The following is a 6,809-nucleotide window of genomic DNA, read 5'->3' on the forward strand; positions in this document are numbered from 1 at the left end:
ACAGAAGCACTGCCACGTTTGACAGATGAGGTGATGCTTTGTGTCATGAACTTTTTCTTTACTTGTTTTCTCTATCAGTTTGTTTTCATATAAGCAGATTGAGTATTTGTTTTTGCAGCACTAGTCTATAGATTTATCTTTTTTGTTCATGTTTTTGGGAACTATGATTGAAGCCTTCTGTTTTTGAGACATTTTCATTACTTTTTTGAGAACATTCAACAACTAATTTCTACTTTTGATACCTCTCTGACATTTCTTTTACTGCTAATTATATTAACTCCTTCATTAGTATAAACTTCATCTCATTCTAAGTTCAGGCCTTGCATTAACATCTGTCCAGGGCAGTCCGATCAGGTGGCTAGCTTGAAGTGCCTGTGTTTACACCTGGCATTTAAACGTGTCTCCTCATGTGTCCCCAGCTAGAACATGAGATCTTACCTTAGATTTGCACTCCGTATACAGACGTCATTTGGGCTTGCAGTAGATTACTGTACCACTGCTGTTTCTGACAAAGCGTGTGTGTGTGTCATGACTTGGAGACATGAGACATATTCTGGGACAAGCTGTTCTCTCTCCCCCTCAGTGAAATCACACGCATAAAGTGTTTATTGGTCTCCGCCCTGATGTTAGTTATTTCAGAGACCTGCATAACACTAACAAACTCTGGAAGCTTCTATACACAGAGTAATAGTAACAGATTAGAGGTGGTACAGGTAAATAAAGACACTCATGCTTATTAAGGAAATACAGAACTTAACTACATGTGGCTCCTTACACACCAACACGATGGCGTCAGTAGTTAACCACATGCACATGCATTTGTTTTTAATGGCACACTGTGTCCTCATATTAAATGGGCCCAAATGGCAACTCCACCTGAAATGACTCACAGTTCCACAGGAAGCCAGGCCATGTTCTTTTGAACACTTGCACATTTGCGACAACAATTGGTGTTTTTTGTTTTTTTTCTGTATTGACAAAACCTATTCAAAAATAGTGTAATAATGCATTTCCATTCTATGGAGAGTTGTACATTACCTTAGCATGGGAAACACACACACTGATCTGATTGACACATATATAAGGGACAGGATGCCCGTCCTTTCTGGGGACTGTTTTACAGTCATCAGACGTTTGATGCCAACTTGATCTCTACAGAGAAATGGTTGACTAGCTGTTTGAAGACAAACTGTAGATTAAGTCATTCATTATTTTAAAGCATCAAGTTATTTTTTTGTTTTAAATTGATTTGAAAGCTGGATTCAGATGCCTGTGCCATAGACTTATAGTTGACGATTGATGTTGATATTACCTGTTGATATTGCCACTGTAAAACTGCATGCATGTATTGTACATGAATGAACTGTGTTGTTCTCTACAGTGTCTCCAGAGTTTCATTAATTAAATTACAATTTTGGAGCTTCCTTAAGATGCTCAAACTGCAGCCATTCAGCCACGCCCAGATCTGGGAGCGTGTTGCCGGTTTTACCCCTGCCCCGTTTAGCATAAAGGCTTCCAGAGGTCAGGTGAGGTAGCGCAAAAAGCTGTACAAGAAATTGTATTTCTAGCGCAACCACCCCTACTGTGTACAGTTGCGTGTGGAGGAGTAAAGGGAATGTGAGAAGGAAAAGACTCAACACTTGTCGGGAACAACTTTATAGGACTGACAGGTGCCAGGGCTGTTCAAACTCTGAAACTGAGAGTAGTTCTGTTTTCACACTGGTGACTGAGATTAACGCCCCCTTTGAAATCAAAGTATGTTGTCTTAACAGTTTCAGTTTTCAGTTAGCTTAGCTTGGTTAGGTTTAGGTAGTAAAACTAGTTGGTTAAGAAAGATGGTGGTTGGGATAAGATAAATAAAAATATATCATACAGAAGTCAGGTAGTAACAGTATTCCACATGTTGGATATTGCTGCTGTTATGCAGATAATACACATATATTTCTTATGGTCTTTTCCACCAGGTGCAAATAATCTGCTTTTTTTTTTTTTTTTTTTTTTGCACTGATGATGGCAGCAAGAAGAAAAGTTGAAAGACCACAAACTACCTATCTAAGTTAAATCTAAAGTGATTTCAGAGGAGGCGGAAATCAGAATATTTTGGTTTGGCATCTGAACTAGAAATACACTATATTACCAAAAGTATTCGCTCACCCATTCAAATGATCAGAATCAGGTGTTCTAATCACTTGGCCTGGCCCCAGGTGTATAAATTCAAGCACTCAGGCATGCAGACTGTGAAACAAGACATTTGTGAAAGAATGGGCCGCTCTCAGGAGCTCAGTGAATTCCAGCGTGGAACTGTCATAGGATGCCACTTGTGCAACAAATCCAGTCGTGAAATTTCCTCGCTCCTAAATATTCCACAGTCAACTGTCAGCTCTATTATAACAAAATGGAAGCGTTTGGGAAAAACAGCAACTCAGCCATGAAGTGGTAGGCCACGTAAAGTGACGGAGAGGGGTCAGCGGATGCTGAAGCGCATAGTGCAAAGAGGTCGCCGACTTTCTGCACAGTCAATTGCTACAGAGCTACAAACTTCATGTGACCTTCAGATTAGCCCAAGTACAGTACGCAGAGAGCTTCATGGAATGGGTTTCCATGGCCGAGCAGCTGCAGCCAAGCCACACATCACCAAGTGCAATGCAAGGCGTCGGATGCAATGGTGTAAAGCACGCCGCCACTGGCCTCTAGAGCAGTGGAGACGCGTTCTCTGGAGTGATGAATCACGCTTTTCCATCTGGCAATCTGATGGACGAGTCTGGGTTTGGAGGTTGCCAGGAGAACGGTACATTTCAGATTGCATTGTGCCAACTGTGAAATTTGGTGGAGGAGGAATTATGGTATGGGGTTGTTTTTCAGGAGCTGGGCTTGGCCCCTTAGTTCCAGTGAAAGGAACATTGAATGCTTCAGGATACCAAAACATTTTGGACAATTCCATGCTCCCAACCTTGTGGGAACAGTTTGGAGCGGGCCCCTTCCTCTTCCAACATGACTGTGCACCAGTGCACAAAGCAAGGTCCATAAAGACGTGGATGACAGAGTCTGGTGTGGATGAACTTGACTGGCCTGCACAGAGTCCTGACCTGAACCCGATAGAACACCTTTGGGATGAATTAGAGCGGAGACTGAGAGCCAGGCCTTCTCGACCAACATCAGTGTGTGACCTCACCAATGCGCTTTTGGAAGAATGGTCAAAAATTCCTATAAACACTCTCCTCAACCTTGTGGACAGTCTTCCCAGAAGAGTTGAAGCTGTAATAGCTGCAAAAGGTGGACCGACATCATATTGAATTCTATGAGTTAGGAATGGGATGGCACTTCAGTTCATAGAATGAGTAAAGGCAGGTGAGCGAATACTTTTGGTAATATAGTGTATGTGTGTGTGTGTGTTTTGCACGCCAACTGGACCAAATTTCATGGCGGATTCTTCCAGTAGTTGTTGAGATATTTCAGTTTGAACTCAAGTTCAAGACCAGCCAAACAACGCTGCCATCCCAGGATTGCATTAGCACCGTCTGTTTAAAAACCTTATGGGAAGAGTCACTGCAGCACATGACAACAGTTTCAACCTCAGGATGGAATAAATGGCTTTTAACTTCTGTTCTTTCGTTTTTCCAACCCCCTGAAATTCAGCCCAGACTCTGAATATCAGCCTCTCATTTCCAGCCTCACATGCTATAATCCCCACAGCAGCCAATCTCAGAGACACACTCGCTTCTCAGTCTGCTGATAATTTGTCGCTCTGTGCAGTTCATCCAGCCAAAGTGCATAATTGCAAAAATGTCCAAAAGGAGGAAAGTATTTCTCAAGCTCACGTTGGACATCCAAGCCAGTGTAATGGGGATTTTAACGGGATAGTGGTTGTGCTTATTTGCAGTGCCCTGTCAGGTGAATTGAAATTAGTTTCAGTTGCGTTGGTATAGCCACTACATGTAAGGGGCACATTTTCTACAACTCTCCTGTGGTGAATGGTAAATGTAGATTTTCCCAAGGTTACACATACTACACATACTACACACTGCACTGATGCAAATTTCCTCTTTTAGTGATAAGACACACATTTCCACCATCATCAGCTTCCAGTGTTAAAATGTCTCAACACTGTGTGTGAATGTGTGTGTGTGTGTGTGTACCTTAAAGAGTGGCATGGGCGCAGCAGATGTATTGTATACTGTTGTTTCTCTGTGTGTGTTTGTGTGTTTGCCACAGGAGGACCATCCATCTCTATCACACCGAGCCACCCAGGCCTGCCATGGCTAATAAGAGCAGCTCTCTCTTTCTGCCCTCTTTCCTACTCTGAAAGAAAGAGAAAGAGCAAACAGTGACAAGCCCTCCCTCTGTGGAAGTGGTCTGGAGGAGTAGGAAAGGTCACGCATTTACAAGTTAAAGTCGCAGCGACGAGAAATTGGCTTCAGACAAAGTGCTCAGTATGTCTTAGGAGCACTTAAGAGCTATATCCCCTCTCATATTGTGGATGGGATAAAGTCTAGTCCAAGTATTGATAAAAATGGACAAACCCATCAAGACAAAAGGCTTGTGTGTACTTTAAAATGCATTTCCAGTTGTGAAATATGACTAAAGATCCCCCCAAACAGGGGACTTTTCTTTTTACTCCATTAGTTCCCAAATATTTGTAACTCCTGGCAGCCATTCATATTATTATTCTCATTATTTTATTTTATCTGTCAAGACAACCTCCACGGGCAACATATCCGTAAAGCTGCCCGCCAAGTTGATGTGGTAGTCAGAGGTCAGCTCTTTTGGTCGGCTCAGTTTCAAGCATCTCAGATTACATTTAGCTCTGCACACAGTGACTGTGTTGAATGGCCACCACCACTTCTGGTGGCCGTGGACCTAAAAATCAGTTATTATTATTCCGCGCAACTGTGACAGTTGACCATTCTGCACTGATGGGGAAATGCAATGCACACTGATGGAGTGACATTAACTTCTATTGCTTATTTTGCTTGTTTTGATACGTTTGAGAACTTAACATAGAGTACAGTGCAGCAGTCTTGCATATCTCAGACTGCTGTCATGGCTCCATATAGGGGCTCTGCAGCTTTTTTGGGGAACCTCTGTGTTACAGCACCTACTATACTCTTTCCAGAGGTCAAGAATGAAGGTTCGTGTTCACTGAGTCACTGAGTGTGCTTCCTGTATAAAGCATTAAGTTGGTGATTAATTAGGATAGATGTATTGCTTTGTCTTTTTTCATACTGGGTTCATCCAATGATAAACTTTTTTTTTTGCACATTGCTCACAAACGTGATTTCTTTTCAGTGTTGCTGCAAACAAACGAGCCAACAAACAAACTGTCACATTGGCCTGTAGTTCAAAGTCAGCCTGGCCAAGTTGCCTTTGCTGAATGATTACACTTTAAGCTTATTATTAGAAAAGGACTAGCTAAACTAAAATCTAGACCTGTTTGCTGCATCAAGCTCAGGTGACTGAACTGCTGTTCCAGTTGACTGCCTGTACTGTCCAACGCAGGTGTGTCAGAGAGCCTCATCTTCACCACGTAGTGCACCGGGAGTAGCCTGGTGAGGTCCCTGGAAGCCCCTTGTTTTTCAACCGCAGCCTGGAGCCTTCAAAGGGGGGAAGGTCGTTTTTCTTACTCTCCATGACAGGAGTGGGAGCTGGCGGGGACTGGAGCCCAGCGAGAGAGCAGCGTTCTCGGGCTTAAAGTCCTCGCGTAGCTCCCTGGAAGTCCCATGGTTCTCATCCGCGGAGCCACATCCACAGTAGGCAGCGGGTGAGAAAGTATCATTGTCTGCATAGTCATGTTTTCATTGTTGCACTAATTTGTAGGTTTTGTTTTCTTACATTTTTGACCTGTTGCCCACATATCCCATATTGAGAGTGTCATCAGTCCATGTCGTTAAGACATTAAGAGAAAGCAACTAAAGTACACGTAATTAAAGATGTGTGCTTGTGGTGATATTCAGTATCTGACTGTGATCTCTCGCTTTGCAGCAGCTGTTTTAGTAAACATATCAAACTGTGCTTAATTAGTTGGCTTGTGTTTCGTGTATTCACCTGTTTTCAGAAGTTCCAGTCCTGTGCTTTCTCATAGCCTCTGTGCAAACCACCTTTAAAGCACTTTTCAGTGGTGCTCAGGTAATGGTCGGGTAAATCTGGCTGTGCCATGTGTGCTGGAGAAACATGCTGCTGGCCTGAACTGCAGCGTGGGTGGCAGCAATGTCATTGTACCTCTGTTCCAGTGTGTTCAGGGTAATAAATGAGGTGTCACAGTCGATTGGCCCACGCTGTTCACAACACCGCACCGACCACACTCTGTCTCACTGGCCGCTGAGGTAAGTACAGGGTAAGTGTTTCTTTTCTTCCCCCCCATCCCTCGTTCTGTCTCTCTCCCTCTGGCTTTCTCTTTTTTATTGTACAGACAGAAAGTACGCTCACGTTGTCCTTTTGGTAATGTCTTCTTAGTTACACTGTGGCTTATATTTTCTTCTTATTAAAAATCCAATATGCAATTCACTGCGGTCTGCCCACAGCGTGCTAGATGTGATACAGTTTGTTTGATTTGAAATTTATTATCAATGAGACTTTTCCTGACTTTTCAGAGGAAACTCTCTGAATTGATCCCAAAACCATATTTTAGCTCACTTATACCCTTCAATTTAGAAAAGCTTTCAGCAGTTCTAATGGTGGCAGTCACTGTCCCCGTCCCTGTCTCTCCTCGTGTCTGCCTGTCTGTCTGTCTGTCTGTCTGCAGTGGATGCTGCATTCAATGACCATTTCTCTTGCACCAGTATCAAGGTAGAAATTAATAGTTTTGTGCAGTA

This window comes from Chelon labrosus (genome assembly GCF_963514085.1).
Source record: "Chelon labrosus genome assembly, chromosome: 20".
Classification (NCBI taxonomy): domain Eukaryota; kingdom Metazoa; phylum Chordata; class Actinopteri; order Mugiliformes; family Mugilidae; genus Chelon; species Chelon labrosus.